The sequence below is a fragment of the Meles meles genome, chromosome 1, assembly GCF_922984935.1.
Source record: "Meles meles chromosome 1, mMelMel3.1 paternal haplotype, whole genome shotgun sequence".
Taxonomy (NCBI): domain Eukaryota; kingdom Metazoa; phylum Chordata; class Mammalia; order Carnivora; family Mustelidae; genus Meles; species Meles meles.
The window spans coordinates 185,450,683-185,474,091 of record NC_060066.1 but is presented as its reverse complement, the minus strand read 5'-3'; the positions used below and the strand labels follow the sequence as shown (position 1 = coordinate 185,474,091).

Here is a 23,409-nt window from a genome sequence, read left to right as displayed (position 1 = left end):
TTTCAAAAAAAAAAAAAAAAAAAAGGAGAAAAGAAAAATACTTGACTCTTGGATCAGGAAGTGACTTTTTAGATTTCTTTCAGGCAAGTGCTTTGTACAGAGGCCCTAAAGAGTGTGATGACCTTGACAAGGTCACTTGGCTATGCAAGGGGAGAGTCAAGTCTAACCCAGATTACTGGTTTCCTAGTCCTGTGCTCATTCCATGGGTAGCATTGCCTCTTCTATGGAAACATTGACTTGATGATGGTGATGACTCTAAGGCACCTTTGTTTTGACAAGTTTGCCTCATTCATAGGAGGGAGAATGGCAGAGGACATTATTAAGGTCACAGATGACCTTCTTGAGGTTCATTCCAGCCTCAGGCATACAACCTAGGAGGAACATTCCTTACCCAGCAAGTTGTTCTTTTCCATTCAGTTTCTTGTTCCCAAAGCAGACTGTGAGTTATCTGATGTATTCCAGGCTCTCTTTTCATTTTGTTTATTCAGTTTTTCATGCATGTGCTGTGACTAGTTAGGAAGACTACAAGGTCATTTTAGTATTTTCCCAGAGACCGAAAGCACCTAACATAATTTAAGTAGATTAATTGTTGGAGGAAATGGATTTAAAATACTTTGGCCAAAAAGTGCTGATGGGAGGGGGTAGTGTAGTTGCTGACGCTGGAGTCAGACCTGGGAAAGAATTCTTCTGCAATGCGGTTACCCTCTGTTTGAGCTGGGGGTCAATTTCTTAACCGGTCTGAGCCTTAGTTTCTTCCTGTGTAAAGTAGTAGTAGTGACACCTATCTTACAGAGTAGTTACGAAAAACGAATACAGTAGCATATGGTAGGTGCCTGTCACCAAACAGACCTTAGTAAATGAGAGGACACATCATCTTCTTTTTAAAACAGCACAAAATCTGTCCTTTCAGCCTCTTAGAGCTTCCCTAATGAGGAGCCTTTTGTAATTACCTACTCTTTTATATATGATAAGATTTCTGCATGAGGGAGCAACCACTTGGCATGAAAGAAATAACCTAATTTAGTTATGTTGTTGTGTCTTAGGAGCTGATTTACAGAGGATCTATATTATTACTAGTCTATGTTTATGAATGTATGAAGTAGTAGGATCATTTATTTCAGGGTTAGGTTGTCTCCTGATTGCTCTGTTAATCCTCAGGTGCTGAGTGGTAGTGATTTTGATGAGATGAGAACATTTCTGTATTTGCCAAATAGCAATAATTTATTGAAATCAGAACAACCAGTTTTATCCTTCAATCCAGAAAGAGATTTGCATTATAGTCATTTAAAAATTTTCTAATTGTAGAAATTGTCAGTTGAAGTAAGACTGTCAGTTTGGTTTCTAGTCACCTGGGTAACATCTTCTTTGAAGTAAGCAGAAGACAATGTTGTAGGATGGTTCAGGAAAAAAATTTCTTTGCCTGCAGAAATTTTTGCCAGGTTGCAAAATTTGCTGCACCCTTCCCACACTTCTCCATGTTTTAGCAGTGATGTACCTGATAACAGTGAGGCAACATCTGTGCTCATTTTCAGCATGGAAGTTGTATTTTCTATTTTGGTTCAAGTCCTTATTTGTTTGGGGGTGCCAAACTGGCTTAGTTGGTGGAGTGTGTGACTCTTGATCTCAGGGTTGTGGGTTTGAGCCCCACACTGAGTGTGGAGATTGCTTTAAAAGAAAATCTTTAAAAAAAAAAAAAAAGTCTTACGTGTCTGCAGACAGATTACTTCTAAATTCAGTGTACTTTTATATAATGAGACCTTTCTAAAAGATAAACTTCAGGTGCAGTTCAGAGAGAGGGACTAGGCTAACCTTTGTATTTGAATGTTTCCATTAGAATAGGTTTAACTCAAAGGTTCAGATCTTCATGTCCAAGATATATAAAGTGTCTTGTTTAGATGAATACTCTCCATTTAAAATCAACAGTGTATTGTTAGGTCAGATTCAAAAATTAATCTTAGGGGCACCTGGGTGGCTCAGTCGTTAAGTGTCTACCTTTGGCTGGGATAGAGTCCCCGCATCTGGCTCCCTGCTCAGCGGGAAGCCTGCTTCTCCCTCTCTCACTCCCCCTGCTTGTGTTCCCCTCTCTGTGTGTCTCTCTCTGTCGAATAAATAAAATCTTAAAAAAAAAAAAAAAGAATTAATCTTAAATACATTCATGGGAATGAGATATAAACAGTCATCTTGAGCAGTCTTTCAATAAATGCTTCAGTGACTCATAGGAAATGATGTTGGAGTATAGAATAGTTTGTGTGATGTCATTGGCTTAAATCTATTAAGCCAGTCCCACCCATTCTCCGCAGTTTCGCTTTCTGTGGTTTCAGTTATTGCGGTCATCCGTGGTCCAGAAGCAGATGATCCTTTTGATTATTGTCAGAAGATCGGTAGTAGCCTAACGCCACATCACAATGCCGGTCATTCCCCTCACTTCATCTGATCACACTGGCCTTTTATCATCTCACATCATCACAAGAAGGATGAGTGCAGAACAGTAAGAGAGACCACATTCACATAACAGTATATTGTTATAATTTTTCTATTTTATTACTAGTTATTGATCTCTTTTCTGTGCCTAATTTATAAATTAAACTTCCATCACGGATATGTAGTATAGGAAGAAACATAATGTATATAGAGTTCTGTACCACCCGCAGTTTCAGGCATCCACTGGGTGGGTGGGGGGTCATGGACTGTATCGCTTCTAGATAAGGGGAGACTATTGTACTGAAGGTTTTCACAATTTCTGTTATTGTTACCCCTGCCCTCAGAAGCTGCACATTGTCTAGGGATCTATATGAAGTAAGATTCTTTGGCCAGTGTTAAGAAAACATACCCCTCACTAGTGGCATAATTGTTCATATAAAAGAGGAAAGTGAACTACATGCAATCTGAGCAGTTGAACATCTTTGTCATTCTTAACTGTCTTAAAAATTATTACTGTAACCCGAAGGGTAAGTAGCTTAGAATTTGCTCATTATCATCAGACAAAGTTGTGGCCTTTTAAAAAAGCAAAGGACATTTGGTTGGCGATAATTTGGGAGCCTGAGGATTGCTATTTATGGTGATATTTAATGTCATTTTCAGTAGGACTAAATTAAAAGGGAAATGCCATAATGTGTGTAAAATTCCAGCCATTTTGGAAGGTGGTCAGAATAGAGTTGTCTATAATCTTTTCATTCCACTAAAATCTGTAAGACACTTTAGAGCAGCTTTTCCTAAGCTGTTTCATTGAACATGAGTGTTTTTTTTTTTAAAGATTTTTATTTTTTTGACAGAGATTACAAGTAGGCAGAGCAGCAGGCAGAGAGAGGGGAAGGGAAGCAGGCTCCCTGCTGAGCAGAGAGCCCTATGTGGGGCTTGATCCCAGGACCCTGGGATCCTGACCTGAGCCGAAGGCAGAGGCTTCTGCCCACTGAGCCACCCAGGCCCCCCTTAACGTGAGTTCTTATGCAATGTAATAAGTGTTCTCTGGAGTTGGAAAAAGGATCCTTGACAGTAAAGTGAAATGTATTTCTATACTGCAGAATTAGTATTCAGAGCCTGCTTGTTGATGTGCCTTATGACCCTTCAGGAGAGAGGGTGCATAATGTGGTGTTTCTTGAACGTACTTGGCCACGAAACCCTGTTTTTGAGAACATCTAATAAGCATTTCATATTATGACTAGTATGTAGTGGGGCCCAGTTGAACAGTTCTGGTGTAGAGAGTTTATGAGTAAAAAACGAATCTTTTTGTATAAGACAGCTTGGCCAATAGTGGGAAAGGATTTGTCTGGGAACGTACAACATACATCTCCAAAGTCACATTGACTCTTCGGGATGAAAGTGATTTCAAAAGGTCATCTAACCCAGTTGCCAATATCAACAATGATACTAGCAGCTACCATTTTTTTTTAGAGCACTGGCCGTTTATCAGTCACAGTGTTGTTATTCTACAGGGATTATTAACCGCTGGTCTTAATGATTTTTTATCTTCTTAATATTTCCCATTTATCTGTTCAACATCTGCACTACCACATTTTCCGGTAACTAGATGACACAGGGTCTTTGTTTTCCCTGCTGTCTGTGTGGAGTTGTCATGCTCCCACCCTGTCTGTTTCTCCATATTGTACCTGAAATGATCTTTTAAAACGGTAATTCTGATTGTGCCAGTCCCATGCATAAAGCTCTTCAGTGGCTCGCTGTTGTCCTCAGAATAAAGTTCTAGTATCTTAGCCTTGTACAGCCCTGTTCAGTTTTCTAGGTTAACTTCTAGCCACTTGTCTCTGGGCTGCTGCCGTATCAAACTATAGCCATTCCAGGAAAATAATGCTTTCTGTCAGCTCCAGGACTTTGCACATGCAGTTTGCTTGTCTGTCTCAGTAGGTTCCTATTCTTCTTAAAATTTTAAATCTCCCAAGAAGCCGTCTCTGACCAGCCTGAAATTTAGTTAGGCCCTGGGTTAGGGGTTCTGCTTAGGTCTTATACTATGCCTGTGGGAACTCTTATCACACAGCACTGTGATCGCCTATTTTAATATTCTTCTCTGTTATAATAGACTTTAGTATCCTCAAGGACAGGCCTATGTATTGTTTAGGATCCCCAGATCTTAGCACAATACTTACACGTAAGTGTTTACTGAGTGAATGAAAATACCCCTGATCTTACAGCCTTGCAAGATGGTTTATAGTTTAGGAGATTGGCCTCAGTGGGGTTAAGTAACTAGTTTGAGGTTACTCAGCTAAAATGAGGTGATGAGGAATTAGAATTAGAATCTAAATCTGTCTAGCTGCAGAGACTGGGCTTTTTTCCCTCTGCTTCTCCACATGGCTGCTCTTTTTCATCTTGTCTTTACATATTCCTGTCAAGTGTTCAAACAGCCTGTGCCAACAACCCAATCCATAGCTTCTGAGGCAGCTTGTGCCATCTTTGGACAGCTCTGAGAGAAGAGAATAGTTTTCTGGAATAGCTTTCCATCCAATGGTTTTAATTTATGCTTTGGAGAATACAATTTATTTTTTAAAAACAAATAATTCAGAATTTATGATCCACTTACCATCTCATTTATTGGTTTACTTTATTAACTTATTGAGCAGCCATTTACTGGGTACCAGCAAACACTGTGTTCCTTTTTCTAATGATACTGTCGTTGCTCAAAACAAAACAAACAATGTTTCTGGGACTTCTTTGGAGATTATCTTTAGAACTTCTGTCAGATTCTTTTGAAAATTTGTTGACACAAAGTTTTAAACTTTGAAGGTGGATTTGGTGTGGGAAATAACTAATAGTTGTTCATGACCAAGTGAAGTGAAAGATATGGGTCAGAAGCAACAATCTGGCAGTCCTGAATTTTCTGCTTATAATTAAAAAAAATTTCAAATCAAAATTGAAAATGGAAAGATTTAACATTAGAAAAATCTGGCTTTCATGTTTTGTTTTGTTGTTCTTGTTGTTTTTTTGTTTTTTTTTTTAATCTATTATTTGCTTAGGGGTACAGGTCTGTGAATCATCAGTCTTACACAAATCATAGCACTTACCGTAGTACATATTCTCCTCAGTGTCCATAACCTAACTACCCTATCCCTCCCCACCAACCCTGTTTTTTTTTTTTTTTTAAACCAGACAAAAAGGGTAATATTTATGAAGCCATTGCAGTGGTTCTGGAAGGGATAATGAGGGTACAAGGAATGGGCATAATGGATGTTCTCTGTGATACTATTTACAGTATTTTATTTATTTATTTATTAAAAAGATTTTATTTATTTAGCAGACAGAGATCACAAGTAGGCAGAAAGACAGGCAGAGAGAGAGAGAGGGGGAAGCAGGCTTCCCGCTGAGCAGAGAGCCCAGTATGGGGCTCTATCCCAGGATCCTGAGATCATGACCTGAGCCGAAGGCAGAGGCTTTAACCTACTGAGCCACCCAGGCGCCCCTATTTACAGAATTTTAAAATTGAAGACACTGAAGGAGTAATATCTAAAATATATGAAGACCTTATACATTTCAGCAGCCCCACCAAAAAATCCAGTGAAAAAATAGGCAGAGGACCCGAAAAGACCTGAAAATACATTTTTCCAAAGAAGACATACAGAGGGTCAACAGACACCTGAAAAGGTGCTCAATATCAATAATCGTCAGGAAAATGCAAATCAGAACCACAGTGATACATCACCTTACACCTGTCAGAAAGGCTAAAATTAAAAAGACAAGAAATAAGTGTTGCCAAGGATGTGGAGAAAAAGGAACTTTTTTTGCTGTTTGTGGGAATGTAAATTGGTATAGCCACTGTGGAAAACAGTATGGAGATTCCTCAAAAAATTAAAAATAGAAATATCATATGATCCAGTAATTCCATTACTGGATATCTACCCAAAGAAAATGAAAACACTAGGGGCGCCTGCCTTCAGCTCAGGTCATGATCCCAGAGTCCTGGGATCGAGCCCCACATCAGGCTCTCTGCTATGCAGGGAGCCTGCTTCCTCCTCTCTCTCTGCCTGCCTCTCTGCCTACTTGTGATCTCTGTCTGTCAAATAAATAAATAAAATCTTTAAAAAAAAAAAAGAAAATGAAAACACTAATTCAAAAAGATATGTGTACCTCTCTGTTCATTGTAGCCTTGGCATTATTTACAGTAGCCAAGATGTGAAAGCAACCTAATGTCCATCAATAGACGAGTGGTTAGGAAGATGTGGTATACACACAAACGCACACACACACAGTAGAATATTACATAGTCATATGAAAGAATGAGATTATGCCATTTGTGACAACATGGATGGATCTAGAGGATATTATGCTAAATGAAGTAAGTCAGACTGAGAAAGACAGATACTATATGATTTTACTCGTGTGGAATCTAAAAAAACAAAACAAATGAACAACAGAAAAGCATAATCAGACCTATAAATACAGAGAACATACTGATGGTTGCCAGGGAAGGCATGGAATGGCAGAAATGGAGGGGGAGATACAGACTTCCAGTTATGGAATGAATAAACCACAGGAATGAAAGGCACAGCATCGGGAATTTAGTCAATGACACTGTAATAGTGTTGTATGGTGACAGATGGCAGCTACACTTGTGAGCACAACATAATATAGAGAAGGTGAATCACTGTGTTATAAACCTGAAACTGGTGTAACATTATATCAGCTATATTAAAAAAATTCAAAAAGAAAAAAAATAAATTGAAAACACTGAAGTTATTAATATAAAACTCATTGAAAATTATGGTACATCCATTTAATGGAATATAACCCAACTATAAATGATATATATTTGATATGGAAGGTTGACTTTTTAATATTTTATTTATTTACTTGACAGAGATCACAAGTAGGCAGAGAGGCAGGCGGGGGGGGCGGGGGAGCAGGCTCCCTACTGAGCAGAGAGCCTGACGCAGGGCTCGATCCCAGGACTCTGAGATCATGACCTGAGCCAAAGGCAGAGGCTTAACCCTCTGAGCCACCCAGGCGCCCCGAAGGTTGACATTTTTTAAGTGAAAAAGATTACAAAACAGTTTGTATAGCATTATCTAATATTGGGAGATTAACACCCTTGTTTCTCATTTATATAAGCAAAACACAGTGTTTGATTCTGAGTAGTTGCATTAAAGGTATTCTTTTTTTTTTTGTGGAAGATTTTAAAAAATTTTTTTAATTTATTTCTTATTTTTTTATAAACATATAATGTATTTTTATCCCTAGGGGTACGGGTCTGTGAATCGCCAGGTTTACACACTTCACAGCACTCTCCATAGCACATACCCTCCCCAATGTCCAGAACCCCCCTCCCCCTCTCCCAACCCCCTTCCCCCCAGCAACCCTCAGTTTGTTTTGTGAGATTAAGAGTCACTTATGGTTTGTCTCCCTCCCAATCCCCTCTTGTTTCATTTATTCTCCTATCCCCCTAACCCCCCATGTTGCATCTCCACGTCTTCATATCAGGGAGATCTATGATAGTTGTCTTTCTCCGATTGACTTATTTCACTAAGCATGATACCCTCTAGTTCCATCCACATCATCGCAAATGGCAAGATTGCATTTTTGATGGCTGCATAGTATTCCATTGTGTATATATACCACATCTTCTTTATCCATTCATCTGTTGATGGACATCTAGGTTCTTTCCATAGTTTGGCTATTGTAGACATTGCTGCTATAAATATTCGGATGCACGTGCCCCTTTGGATCACTACATTTGTATCTTTAGGGTAAATACCCAGTAGTGCAGTTACTGGGTCATAGGGTAGTTCTATTTTCAACATTTTGAGGAACCTCCATGCTGTTTTCCAGAGTGGTTGCACCAGCTTGCATTCCCACCAACAGTGTAGGAGGGTTCCCCGCATTAAAGGTATTCTTAAGGGGCACCTGGGTGGCTCAGTGGGTTAAAGCCTCTGCCTTCAGCTCAGGTCATGATCCCAGAGTCTTGGGATCGAGCCCCGCATCGGGCTCTCTGCTCAGCCGAGAGCCTGCTTCCTTCCCTCTCTCTCTCTGCCTGCCTCTCTGCCTACTTGTGATCTCTGTCTGTCAAATAAATAGGTAAAATCTGAAAAAAAAAAAAAAAAAAAAAGGTATTCTTAAAAAAAAATACCCCATTCCCTTAGCCTATCATGGCAGTACAAAACTGCTATATACATCTCTCATCAGCTTAGTATATAAGAAGTCACACAATGTATTTAATACTCAAATGAAAATGGCTTTGTGTTCATATCACAACAGGTGAAAAGTTCATTTTTCTTTAGAGGTTCTCTGATATTTCTTGGGGCTTCCAGGTCCACTCACTTCTCTGAGTCCAAAGGAATCAGTTAGGGGTACCATCAGTGAAGTGTTTGTTCAGGGCACTGAAGAGTCCAGTATCTTTGCTGCTAGTTACGCTTCTGATGTGATACAGTATAACCTGCAAGATTAGGTTATCGGTGGGACTGAGTAAGGCTCTGTCCTTGGCAAAATTGTCATGGAAGTTACAGCCAACTTCTGCCATAACTCTGATCCTTCAGTCATTCCTCAGGATGCCGATCAAGAGCTGTTTTGGCATCAACTTTTTGTGTTCAGGATCTAGCTTTTGCTGCTTTTATTGATTCTGAAACTCTTGCTGCAGTGGGCTAATCTTCCTCCATGGCCTTTGTCAATTGGAGCTGAACAGTGGCTGCCCCTTTAGGTGGGACATGCACTCTCCAGTTTCCCTCAGTCCCCACTACTCCTTGTTATTTTGTTGACACCATGGTTAAGGTTGCGTTTGATGTATACCTCTGTACTGAGCAATAGTGCTATATGTGGATATAAATAAAACACACATCTTCAGGAAGCCCTCCTCTGGTAATAGAGACATAGTTGAAAGTAATTATAATGTGTGATAAGTGCTATAGTCAAGTATATATTTAGATATTAATTGAGTACCTACCCCATGCTAGGTATTAATGCTGAATACTTTACCCTGTCATTTAAGCCTCAACATTCCCATGGATTGGTGTTATTTTTTCTGTTTTATACATGAAGAAGTGAGCTCAGAGATGGTTAAGTAACTTGGCCAGGGTCATAGAATTTTCTGACCAAAAGCATCAGGTCTCACCATAACTACTTTGAGAGCATTTAAGCTTGAACCACTTAATCAGAGGCCTTCGTTTTGCCTCATAGTGATCTAGGTGTTTTTTAGGGCAAGACGATGCAGTTGTCTGGTTTGGAGGGCTCCTGAGATCCAGGACCAGGGAAGAATGTGAGTTGGAATCCCAGAGATCCCATGAGGCTCTTATTCCAGTCACAACAGGCTAGAGAGGAGAAAGCAGTAGTAAGTTGAATGGGTCAGCCTGCCAGATGGAAATTCTAGGATAATTTCAGTTCTCTTCCCACTAGCTTGAATTATAGTAAGGTGGCTGTTGATGAGAAGTAGGGATTGAGGGGTGCCTGGGTAGCACAGTTGGTTAAATGTCTGATTTTTAGTTTCAGCTTAGGTTATGACCTCAGGGTTGTGAGATAAAGTCCCAAGTGGGGCTCTGCACTCAGTGCAGGGTCTGCTTAAGTTTCTCTCTCCCTCTTACCCTTCCCTATGCGCTCTCTCTCTCAAATAAATAAATCTTTAAAAAAGAAAAAGAAATAGGGGTTGAAGTGTTTTTCTTGCAAACTTTCCAAGAACTAATAAAAACTATGTCAGAGACTTTCACAGAGTATTAAAGGACATGTTTGGTGTAATTGGGTACATCAAACACAGAGTAGGGCTGGGCATTTGGGACAAGAACCAAATTTCAGCCTGGACTGGTGGTGAAAGGCATGGGGAAGATTTTTTGTAGCAGCTGGTAGTCCTCCCACACTGCCCTTTATGGCTCAGGAGTTGCTTTCTGCAGGGTTGCAGGGTATGCTAGAGACAGTCCCTTCTAGTAGCTTTGGGACTTCAAGGAGAGGGTGCTGTTTTGTCACATTCTTAGCTAGGTCTCTAATCAAGAGAGCAAGCTCAACGTTAGTCAGATTTCTGATTTTTAAATTAACGAAGTTGGATGTAGTAGTTTATGCTACCTCTACATATATGTGACGCCTAAGAATTTCCTTGGCTGTACCCTGAGGTGCCTCATGTCTCGGTGTTAGCATTGTGGTACAATAGAAAGAATAGCACCCTAGGTGCGACCTGAGTTTGCCTCCTCACTGTATGGTTAGGGGCCAGTTGTCAAACTTCTCTTTCACTCTTCTCACATTTAAAGGGGATAGTAAGGATTAGAGGGGAAAAGTCTGTAACGTACCTAACGTAAAACCTGGCACTAATTGGTGGTGTTTAGAAATTAATTCATTCCAATGTGAGAAATGAGTGGAATGTGTGTAGAGAAAATATGGCAAAGTGATTGGAAGGACCACCTTGCTTCTGTTTCAGGGCGCTGCCAAATCTCTACATATGCCCATGATGACCTCGCATGTACAGTCAGCCAAGGTATTTCTAGAGAAGGTCTCCTTTACCTGGCAAAACAGTTTTGTTTTTCAGTCCTGGGATACTTTGCTTTCCAGGGAGGAAGCAGGTCTAAGGAGATTGTTAAAGACCTTTGGTAATAATGCAGTTTCTATTGAATATTTTGTAAAAAAGAAAAGAAAAAAGACATGTTAATTCATTTTCACCATATTAGGAAGCTCCTTTTCAACAGTTGGGCCCAAATCCTTAAGCAAATCTTGACCACTGTGTAAACTTCAGCATCCCAGAATGTCTTCAGTACTGCAGCACTTAGACTCTCTCTCCTGAGATCATCCCTGCTACTTATTCTTGAAAACGTGGTAGAAGAGTTTACTCTCTGTGATATCAAAACTATAATATTCAAAGCTAATCAACATTTTTTATGACCATCCTGAATAAGTTAATCCATCAAACTGTAGTGAACTTTAAACAGTAGGCACTGGTGGTTTCTCTCTGCCAGTCCCCTCCCTCCCATCCCCCTTTATCATTGTATTTCTCTCTCTGGTTCCTGGTAGACGTTTTGGAAATGCCACCGTCTCTGCCACTACCTTCTTATATTACCCCAGAATTTTCCTATTTAGATTAGTTTGTGTTTCAAAATAAGGTGATTTATCCTAGTACTAATTTGTGCTTTTAAAATTACCAGGGACATAATGACAGATGTCTTTTTAGAAATCCTACAAACCGTTGTATGGCCATTGATATCACTCTTTGTTACCGAGGTCACATTTTCTTTGGAGCTGTTGGATGAGCCCACCCCGTTTTCTTTTTCTTCTTCTGTTAATGCTCAAGAGAAAACTGAAGATGGTTAAGTCACAACTTTCCGATCTTGTGCACATTGCTTCTCTGGTTTACTGCCATAGGATACTGTAGCAATATCTTACAGACATCTTTGATGGCCAATCAGAAACAGTTAAATTACCTTAAATTTTTTAAATGGAACTCTGACAGCCAATAAGAAATCCTTTGGGTGGGAACTGTAACAGCCCTTTCGTGTGATTTTAAGAACATGGTAAATTTGCATTTTCTTCTTGTTGGAAACACAAGAGGCCCTAGTGCGTCTGCTGTGTGCATTTGCCAGGCATTTCCAAGCCTTAAGTTCCCGGTAGTTTGAAGTCTGAATCTGACCCCTGTTCTGCTTCTCAAGGTAACTTTAAAACAGGAAGTGTACAAAGGAGGTAACTGATGACGTGAACAGCCAATCATGGCTTTGTGTTCTTAGCTGATAAAGCAGCTCAGCCAATGGGACCACTCTGGAGGCAAGGTTTGGTGTCAAATAGCATGCTAGATTGAATGCCTTTGACTGTTAAAGTGGAAGGAGGCTGCAGGGCTTCATTGGAGCCTCGGAGTTTTTCACTGAGGCAGGGGTCAGCTGAAAGACAAAGAAAAATGGCGAATAGTTTGCTGGGGGGTGGGGGGACAGCTGTTCGGGTTTTCACTGGAGTGGACATTCCAGACTCAGGTTTCTGCATCTCCTGCTGCCTTTTGTTTCCTCCGTCCTTTTGGGGGGGAGGGCTAGGAGTGACTTAAATTCTCCCTGTCCGAGGAGATATAAATAACTACATGTAAAATTAATGCAGTTCTCGGTAAGTTTCATTCTTTGTTTTGTGTTAAAATGGTGGAAACTGTTTAGCTTCAGAGAGTGTAGACAAGTTGCACTGTTTCAGAAAATGGCCACTTTACATTCCATGCATACCTTTTGGTGCACCTAGAATACCTTGGCTCTGTTTAGATTTTGCATGCCCTTCACCTAGGATTTCTTTTCCTAGTTGAGTATTGACAAGATCAGGTACATGAAGAAAGGCTAATCATTTTTCAGGGGCACACAGAAGCAAAGCACTTTCTCTTTGCATTGGGTAAACTTAACTGTTTCCAAATAATTTTCCTTTGTTCAAGTGCACTGAAGCTTTCCTACAGAATAAGCTGAGTTGTTGTAAGACTTTCTCTGTTTCCATGCACTTTGTTGACATCTGTGTTTTCAGAGGTGGAAGCAACACTATTGCTGTTCTAAATTTGTGTGAAAATATGGTTTGCACGGATGCAGGTTCTAATGGTGAAGGCCCACATGCCGGTGTGAAATTCTCCCGTAACTTTTCTTGGTTTACCTGTCTGCTTCTATTCTAATACAGACCAGTAATTAAGTAACAATCTTTGTTTTAAAATACACATTCTAGCTTAGAATGTTGGAAGGAAACATACTTTTCCACTATATTGGCAGTGACAAGAGCAAGTCTTTTTCTGCCAATTTCACACATTTTGTCAGGCATTGGTTTGGTTCTTTAAAAATGATGTGAGCAAAGTGCTTTTCATTTTCTGTATGAAATATTTTGAATCCTAATTTACCTGCAGATTGTGAATAGGAAAGTTAAGAGTACAGACACCCTATCTTTTGCCCTTGATATTTTTTCCCCTCTTTTAGGGATCCGAAGCTAATGCTGGTTGCTAATCAGTAACTAGCCAGTTTTTGTGAATAGTGAACTCTTCTGTCCCATGTACTAACATCTATAATACACTTGATTTTAAAAAGCATTTCTTTGTTTTCTTCTTATTTGCAAATATGGAATGAAGGTCATTGGAACATTTCTGCAGCAGACTCAGCGTGGAGCAGTGAGCCAGCAGTACTCAGTCTCTGGGTAGGGAAAAGGAGCAGGCCCTAGTAGAGAAGTTTGGAGGGTGTTGATTTGCCTCCCCCCGCTTCCCCTCCTATAAAGGATTTATCTGAGAGGATCGATAGGGGTTTAGATTTGGGGCTCTTGGAATTGGAGTGGTGTAGCAGTCAAAGTTGCTCGATGCAGGCCTCTGTCGTTGCTTGCAAAAGTGACCTTGAAAAACTGCCGAGGAGTTGAAAGATTGAAGGACAAAGTTTGTTTATACAGGTTTAGACTGAAAAGCTCTATTTAAGATGAAAAGAGACTGTACTTCTGATGTTCAAGTTGAGTGGTTAGTAGGAATATGTTATAGATTCAGATTAGGAGTTTTCAAGCAGTAAGACAATAGGGCTGCATTCATTCTGTCTCCCACTCTTCTCTGTTCCTTCCCCCAGCAAAAAAAATTCTAAATCCTTTTGGTATGATAGTTGAGTGAACTGTCTAACAGATTCAGAATTCCTTGCACGCTACCTTGTCTTCTGTGTAATCTAGAGGGTTCTTAGTGAAGAATGGCATTTCAGGAGTTCAAAGCAGTTATGTTTGTAAAACTTCTTTGAGGGAATTGGAATGCTTGTGGTTAGAAAACTGTCATTCTGGGAAGTTAAATCATAAGAGAAAGGAGTATGTGTTAAGGATTACATTTTAACAGATAATTAATTTAAATTTATTTTTTATAAGACATAATTTATATGTTATCAGTTGCTCTGGGTTTTATGTATGCTTTAAAAAACAGATGTAGATTATGGAATGACTCTCTTAGCCTGGGAGAAGGCCTGGAGCACGGAAGGCAGAAGGTAAGTGGGGCATAGTACGAGGCCTTGATTAAAACTCTTTATTTTGAGAACTTTGTGGATTTTGCTTCTTGGAAAGATATCTAGCCATTGCCTCTAGCTTGGGTTCTTAACCTTTTCAGAGTCATGGACTCTGGAGAATCTGACCCACTATCTGGAAAAATGCACGTAGGCGTGCCTGTGCAGAACCCGTGGTGACTAAGGTGTCTTCTAGTATAGGCAGAGTGGTGTTTATATGATCTCCTTATTTAACACATTAGCCAGATAAATGTTTTCCAGAAAACTGAGGAAAACTGAACTTCCATCAGGAGAATAGACCTTCCACAGCTAACTAGAACTTAGACTAGGGGTGGGTGTGTGTGGGTGGGGGCAACTTAGACAGGGTCTTAGATTTGGGCATTTATTTATACCCTGATTACAGTATTTGCGGTAGCATGGTTCGGTAGCAAAAGCAGTCATTAAACGTTAGGAGACCTGTGTTCAGGTTCCATTCAGCTGTCACCAGCTTTGTGAGCTTGGGCAAGTCAGCCATTTAGTGTCGGCTTCCTCACATGTAAAAATGGGACCTAAAAATAGCACCTTCCTATTTAGTGGTGAGTCTCAAATGAGATCATGTATGTCAGAGTGCTTCACAAGTTGTGAATTGCTACATAAACATTAGCTGCTATTAATCCGGACTGTTGTGGGGTGGGGGTTAAAAATTTAGGAAGATAGGTGGGGCATCAAAGAAAAGAAATGCCAGTGTTTTAATATGTTTACCAGGGAGTTTGCTTAAATGCAACACATCTCTTTTTAAACATGGTTTCACATGCCTTCACATGTATATTCCCATTTGCACTGACCCTATGTAATTGATCCTATATAATTTGTTGAGACCATCAAACCTTCCCTTACCGGGATTCCTATGAAAGAATTTTAATCCCTTTGTCAAAAATTAATAGTGTCTCAGAATAAGATGAAATGGGAATGCTGATTTTTTAAAAAGCCCTTACTAGATTTTGGAGCCTCTCAGAATAAAAACTGGGAACCTGTTCTGATTGGATACTGAGATCTGTGTTATAATGCGGGTAAGTTCTAATAGTTGCAGATATTTACTAGGCAGAGGTTACATTTTTAGTTTATGCAACAAATATAAGTAAACTGGAGCCATTTTTTGGTTTTCTTTGTGGTCATATTTTTTTGGTCAGTTTTCAAACTGGGAGGTAGTAATATCTTGCAGAGTAAGTAGCAAGCAAGTAAATGTTGGGATAAAGACTTGAAAAAAAATTGGTCTCTCATCAAAATATAAACAGTAGCATGAATTCCACATAGTTGATACCTATTGTGAGATACTTTTCCAAGGTAAAAAACCCATAGGGATTTCTTTCTCACCCATTTTACATGCCTGATGTCATCTATTTTTAGGACTCTTTTTCTTCCTCGGGGTGGGGGATGGCTATTTGTGATCTATTTGATTTCCTGTCCTATTAAGTCACTTCCTATCAGGCGTGGTCAGGCAGCATTGATGTCTGCCTCCTTTCTATGCATTGAAAGAATCATTCACACAGAATAAGTTTTGGCAAATTTGGAATTGGCCTCTCCAAATAAAAGTCCACTTCCTGGGATGTGTATGTTTGAAAACAGCAGTCATGGTCACTGTGGGCTTTTTGTTCCTAAAACAAGATAAGGTCTTTTAGAGAAGCTATATACTTTCATGGAGGCTTCAGTAACCCCAAAAATATTCTTAAAGCCAATCATTTATACATGATCTTCTTCACGAATGGGGTTATTTTTGCCTATTCTGGGCCCCAATAATATATGCATACAGAGCTTTTATACTCTTAAGTTTGACTGATGGAAATCATCTAGGGATCTAGTCTGCTTCCCTTGTAAACTGGGGAGGTTGAGGCCCAGAGAGGTTAAGTGCCCCAGTCTTTCAGCTTTTTAATGGCTGGCCTCTGCAGATCAGAAATTCAGCTCCTACTTAGTTCATTCCAGGTTTCTTTTATCCCCCTAAGTTGTTTTTACTTTTTATTTTTCATATTTCTCTTCCTTTTGGTACACCCATACAGGTTTGCTATTTGAACACAGAAGGAACAGAGAAAATGGGCTGTGGAAGTGATTTAAAAGTCTCCGTGTGGAGGCTGTTGGTTAGAAAGTCTGCTGTGGCAGCAGACTTAACAGTCCCTTTTGGGATCTGAAGATTTCTTGCCTCAGCCAATTGGCTTATTCAGAAAGCAGAGAATCAGCTAGGAAGCTAATGGTGCCCACCTGGCTGAGGTGTCCCAGAGAGCTGGGTTACTTTTATACATTACAAAGAAGTAAACTAAGGTATACAGACACAACACCTGCATGCCAGTTGCACTTTTGTTTTGTTTTGTTTTTTGGTGGTGGTGGTTGTTAATACACCTCAGGAATAAGCTAACTCCCAAACAAGTTTGGGCCTGGTTCTTCAAGTGAGTCCTAAAGCCAACTGGTATTTCATAAACAAAGATCCCAGGATCATATTAAACATTTGACAAGACTGAAATAGAAATCATTGTCTATATACTCCCCAAGTAATATTTTAACTATGTTGACTTTAATCTTTACCACCCACAAAGTAGAATTGTGAACATGTGTGTGTTTGGGTAGTTGTGGATTTGGTCTTGTTCTCATTTGCATATTCTCCGAGAGACCATAATCTACTTGAACCTTTTAAAGTTTTTTCTTTTGTACTTGGATTTCTTTTCGCCACCATATATTTGAACTAAGGTTACAATTTACTGAAAGAGTGAGGGCTTGAATGATGCACATCTTATGTGATGTGTAGGTGCTAAGGCATGCCGTGTCTGCAAAGTAGAGTAGACACAGCTGGATAGTATCTTCCTTGTGTCTCATCTCTCAGAAGCTTCGTTTTCTTTTTAACCTCTTCTCTCTGCTGCCTCAGTATTGGGCCTGGACCTTTAAAACTTGGTCTGTCTGTATTGTCACCCTTGTCTTGCTGTCTCTCCCCTCCGCATCCCAAAGCCACACCCCGGGCGCCTGGGTGGCTCAGTGGTTTAAGCCGCTGCCTTCGGCTCAGGTCATGATCTCAGGGTCCTGGGATCGAGTCCCACATCGGGCTCTCTGCCCGGCAGGGAGCCTGCTTCCCTCTCACTCTCTCTGACTGCCTCTCTGCCTACTTATGATCTCTCTCTCTAAAAAAAAAAAACCAAAAAAAAAAAAACCAAAGCCACACCCCACTGTTGAAAAAGGTAACCAAAAGTTTTCCTCTGTTTAGAGCATTTACTATAAATTAAGTTACAGTCCTGCACTCTGTAGTGAAAAAGGGCAGTTGAAGGATAAGAAATGAAGGTAAATTCCAGTGTAAAGGCAGAACTAAAAAAAAAAAAAAGGCCATGTAGTAAATGTTTAACAAAGCTGGTGACCTTGGGTTCCTTAGTTCAAAGGAAGAAGGGAGACAAACCACAGCAAATAGCCGTGCTGATTCACTTGGTTACCTTTTTTTCTTGGAAGTATTATCATTTGGTCTGTCTTCATCATTTCATTTACATAGAAAACTAGAGCAAGACCTGCTTGATTGGAAATACCCAGATAAAACGAATTTTTCCTTTATCTCCCTAAGCTGTGTAGTTCTTACCTAGGAGAAAATACCAAAGGTGGATGCTTTACATTTCCTTAAACTAACTCACCACACATGCATGTCTTATGTATGGAGACTTTAAAAATGTGTACAAATAAAATTTTACTCCAGAATCTAACAGGTAGGGGAGACAGGATGTATAGCAAGTATGTGAAACTGATATGGAAAGTACAACCAAAGGACACAGAATTAAGAAGAAGGGAGACGTTTACATCTGACTTAGGAATGAAGGCAGGCAGTTTTAACTGGTGTTGAACTCAGCGAGGTAGGGACAGGGCACTCTAGGCACAGAGAAAGGAGGAGCAAGGTCATGATTCAAAACGTACAGCCTGTACTGAAGGAGAGCAGTAAGTAAATGGCCCAGACTGCTCAGAGCAAGCATATAAGGAGATGAGTTAGGACAGGAGAGTGGAATAACAAAGTTTGGAGAAGTAAGTTGGGGTCAGCTGTGACCACCAAGTTAAGAAATTTGAACTGTCTCTGTTGGCATTGGTGAGCTGGTGAGGATTTTGGGTAATAGGTTGATGTGGCATTATCAGAGGTGTGCTTTTATAAGACTTAGTAAGCATCATTATGTAGAGATAAGCAGAATTTGAGAAGACTCCAGAAACAGTGAACAGTGCAGGGAGTTCACGTACTAGGTTCACAACTCGTACTGGATTGTTAAATGAGGGTGAAAAGGAAGAGCAAGAGCTTAGAACTATACCTAGTGCCCAGCATTAAACACGTATTAGCTGTCAGCAGCAGCAGCAGCATTTTTGCTATTGTATGGAGATGATGAGGCCCTGAACAGAGATAGTGACTGAAGAAAGATCAGGAGATGGACACTGTTGGGGACTGCTACTGCAGATTCTGGAAGTTGATTAGAATTGGACAGAATCTAGGACCACTTTGAGGTTTTAAGCCTATGTGACTGGAGGATGGAAAATGAAAAGTTAGAAGGAGAAGATTTAGGGAAAGAAGATGATTTTGGACACATGGAGCTTGTTTGAGTTCCGGGTGGCTTTCCAGTTGGAGATGTCCAGTTTGCAGGACTGGAGAAGTAGCAGAATTGGTAGTGTATATTCGGAATTTAGACTACAGAGATTATAGCTGAACCTGGGGAATAAATGGGAGGGAATCAAGGGAGAGAGAATGTACAGAAGGACCAGAAGATAAAACTTCGTGTCAAAGTTGGAAACACAAAAAAGGTTGGGCCCTCAGGTTGAGACATGTAGAAATGAACATGGTGGAGTCCTCTAGGTCAGGGTTTTTTTTTTTTTTTTTTCTTTTTAAAGATTTTATTTATTTATTTGACAGCACAAGCAGGGGGAGTGGCAGGCAGAGGCAGAGGGAGAAGCAGGCTTCCTTTTGAGTGGGGAGCCTACTGTGGGTGAGCCACCCAGGTGCCCCTAGGTCAGTGTTCTGTAAACTTTTTTGATTGTATACCTCTATTTGAATGTGCAGCTCCCGTATAGAGTATTCCTTTTTTTTTTTTAAGATTTTATTTATTTATTTGTCAGAGAGAGAGAGAGCACAAGCAGGCAGAGGGGCAGGCAGAGACAGAGAGAGAAGCAGACTCCCCGCTGAGCAAGGAGCCTGGTGTGGGACTTGATCCCAGGAGCCTGGGATCATGACCTGAGCCGAAGGCAGCGGCTTAACCAACTGAGCCACCCAGGCGTCCCTAAAGTATTCTTTACTCTAAAATTATTCATTTTTTGAATGTTAGTTTAGTTAAAACTGCAGAATATCTATAACTTCCGTGATTCAGGCATACATAACAAAGTAAGGTATCACTGTTAGCCCACATTTTTCTCAAAACACCATGCGTGATACATGATCTTCTGACAAGTTAAATGGAATGAGGGCGTTGGTATTAGCCCATAGGTTAAGCATTCAGAAAACTAATATTAACATTTTCAGTATGTGCCTTGGTAGGTAGGTAGAAGATTAGAAATACTGCCCTAAACTCTGGTGGCCTTCATTTGTTCTGAAAATGTACAAATATTTCCGTGAAATGTTACCTAGTAGTTCCTTGAGATTAGTTATATATATATTTTTTATATGTGTGTGTATGGTCTTAAGCTTTCTTATTTAAGTTTTAAGTATATACACACACACCTCCATCCAGTGCAAAAGCTAGGGGTTTTTTTCTGAGTTGCGTTGGGCTTAATCTTTACTGGTGTTAGCTTTATAAAGTCTCATATGGCAGCCTCTGCATGAACCATAAATACATGTGTAGGAATTTGGCAGCATTTGCTTAGCAAGTAATATATAGCCACATGATCATGATAACATGGATGAGCAGCATACAATATAAATATCCAGAAATAGAATAGCCTCGTCTATAGGATTTAGCAGAACTTTTAATATAAGGTATGTCTATTTAGTTTCTAGACTAGGTATGTTGTAATTATCCTCAGTCTAAAATAAAGGTAATGATGGGCCTGGGTGGCTCGGTGGGTTAAAGCCTCTGCCTTCTGCTCAGGTCATGATCCCAGGGTCCTGGGATCGAACCCCACGTCGGGCTCTCTGCTCAGCTGGGAGCCTGCTTCCTCCTCTGTCTCTCTGCCTGCCTCTCTGCCTACTTGTAATCTCTATCTGTCAAATAAATAAATAAAATCTTAAAAAAAAAAAAAAGTAAAGGTAATGAGAAACTTTTCACTAGAGAGAGTGGTAAATTTCCAGCCACTCTGCCTGATTATTTATTTATATCCTGAATTCCATGATTAGTCTCTCCTGCTAATTAACTGGCCAAATACCTATGAAGCTACCCTTAAAGGTAGTTAAGCAATGTTAATAGTATGTAATGTTTATATAAAATAGTACTCTACAGTTAATGGAATGATTTTATATTTATTCTCTCACATAGTATTTACCTAAGGTAGGATCGAAGATTATTATCCCCATTTTATGGGTGAGGAAATGAGAGGCAGAGCCTCGTGACATAAGCCCTGTGTTCTTTGCACTGTGCCTTGTTACTACTGCCTATGAAAAATGCAAGCTATACCTGTGTCTGTCTAATAGGAGTAATTCTTCCTTCTGCCTCCCCTTTGCCTGTGTGTGCTGCTTCTCCCCAAAAGGAAGACATAAATTTTTTTCTTCTCCCAGAGTTCACACATAATCTTACATGAAGTGACTAAACAGGTTGATCATAAAAGGAGCAAATATATAGTCAGACTGAATTATATTTAAGTTTTTTGTCAAACACAGCCATCTTTCTTTTCAGAACAAAGCATAGTGGAAGTAGGTACTAAATGAATACCACCAGTGAGTGTGGTAGGAAATGATCTTTCCTGAATCCTAATTCACTGAGGTCAGGTAAGTAGGTGAAGAACTTTTCCCACATAGGAGGTTAGAGTTTTGTTAGGTGTCCTGTGGTGTTCCTTAGTTGTGCAAATGTACACATTATGGTATGTAGTGGGCACCTCCTAGAATTTGTGTTCTATCTGGAACTGTAGAGATTGGTATTTTTAAGATGAGTCATGAGGTTCTTAAATAATCATTTGCTTTATATTTCCTAACTGATTTATAATACTTCCTTTACCTCTAGTGAGGTAGTTAGAACAATGGAGTGCTGATATCTTGGAGCAATGATTGCATAATTAAAATAACTTTGTCACCATGTTCACAGTATGGCAATGGCGTTAGTTTTGAAACACTGCATAGTATTGAGCCTGATGATTCCTCCTGTGAGCCTGCACCTATGGAAACATCTCCGACAAGGGGGCTAGGCTAAGGCTATTCCTCTGAACCAAAAGGAAAAGATAGAGTGACTTCCCATCACCAGGCCCCCAAAGAGTGAACTTGATCTACCAAACCTTTTCATCCTCACTCTTGGTTGGTGACTAGATAACTCTGACTCTCCCAGTCTTTTGGTCCACTATAGCTTTAACAAGCTTGAAAACCTTAAACTTTCCACTTTGAAATGTATGAGAATCTGGCATCTTGGCCTTTTGGAGTAGTACTTTTTCCAGGAGAATGATGAGGAAAACTAAAGGTAAAAGGCTTGATGGATTTAATGGTGCAGGCTTCGAAGAGCCATATGTTCTTAAGTTTTGGGTGCTCTGTTGAGTTACTAATTCTATATGCGGTGGAGGACTGCAGAACAGAATCAGGGCCTGTGGGGTTTCATTCCAGCTCTGGCACGTGCTTGTCCTGTGACCTCAAAGTCCCTCAGTCTGTGTGAATGAAGTCTCTTTGACAGATGGGAGTATTAGTACCTGTGCTGTGTGTGTAGTGAAAAGCAAATGAGATGGTGGAAAGAGAGCTCTTGTACAAAGTGTAAAGCATGTACAGGTGTAAAGGATTAGCATAACCATCTCAGTTGCTTTGCCCTCTTTGAAGTAGTCTTTACAATCTCAGCTCCTGACAGCTGTAGACATAGAGGTAGGAGGTGCAGTGCTTGTTTGGCTTGGAGGATTTGTTTCTTCTCATTTCCTTCTTTCCTTTCAACTTCTAAAGCAACCATAAAAGACACTACACAGAGGGCAGAATTCAGTGTGTCTGTGAATCAGCAGAATCCATACAGCCAAGTCAATACAACCAAGCTCATATTGACATTCTTACAACACCTGCAGGTTTTTAACTGAGAATTCTTTGCCCCCCACCCGACAGTTTTTAGATAGATTAACTCACCAGTACAATCTCCCATTTTCCAGTGGAGTCTATGATTTGGATAATTATCAACATTCATGGTGCATTTTCTGAAGAACAGGTTTCTCTGCTTCTGTACTCTTCTTTAAGTCTTCTGTTGGATCACTGCACAAAGGTTATTGCACAGCTGGGTACAGGGACTGCAGAAGGGATTTTCCCCATATGAAGATTTCAAAGAAAACCCAGAATGAGGCCATAGATACTTGGGGTCTTAAAATAGTTCTTGAGGAGCTTGTGTTTGTTCCGTAGATTTGTGTTGAATTCCCACTATGAGCAAGGAATGTTTCCCTTGAGGATGTTCCAGAAACAAAGACCATTACATAAGAACTGGGGAGAACATAGGAGCAGGGAAATTTTAGGCTTAAGAAACAATGTGCCAAATAATAGTATGTCACGCAAGTCAGAAGAAAGTGAATATGTTAACAGTGGGAATAGATTTTATTGGGTGCTGAGAACGGTTTTTTGGGGAGAAGAAAAATTTCGAGGCCACTAATTAGTGAATGTATATATTTAGTTTGTTGTAGTTGTACTGTAAAAAGCAGGCTTCTTGACAGCTATTCCCAAAAAACCTTAACAAGGTTGGTTTCGTTCCATGAAGTAGTCTCAGCAGTGCCTGCTTTCAGAACATGTTTTTGGATGGATCCAGAGCTCAAAACAGAATCTTCTTCTTGGGTGGTGGGGCCAGGTAGAGTGGATGCTACCTAGACTCCAGGTCTCTTCTGCCCCATAATGTAACAAACGAGATTTTCTTTTGAAGGACAAAGCAGCCACACACACTCCTAGCTTGCAGAAGTGTGACATGTCCAAGGAGACATTAAGAATTTAAAG

At 40.1% G+C, this 23,409-nt stretch overlaps 1 protein-coding gene across 3 annotated transcripts in view; it reads left to right on the top strand.

The window, feature by feature from the left end:
• NFYC (nuclear transcription factor Y subunit gamma) overlaps positions 1–23,409 on the top strand; it is a 70,428-nt gene that overhangs the window by 5,628 nt on the left and 41,391 nt on the right. The window contains exon 1 of one of the 3 annotated variants that reach the window (XM_046010437.1): positions 12,305–12,489. The exons of the other annotated variants lie outside the window; for them this stretch is intronic. The gene's annotated coding sequence lies outside the window, so the exon portion shown is untranslated. Of the gene's footprint in view, positions 1–12,304; positions 12,490–23,409 lie in introns of those variants that run through there. 3 annotated transcript variants of the gene reach the window in all.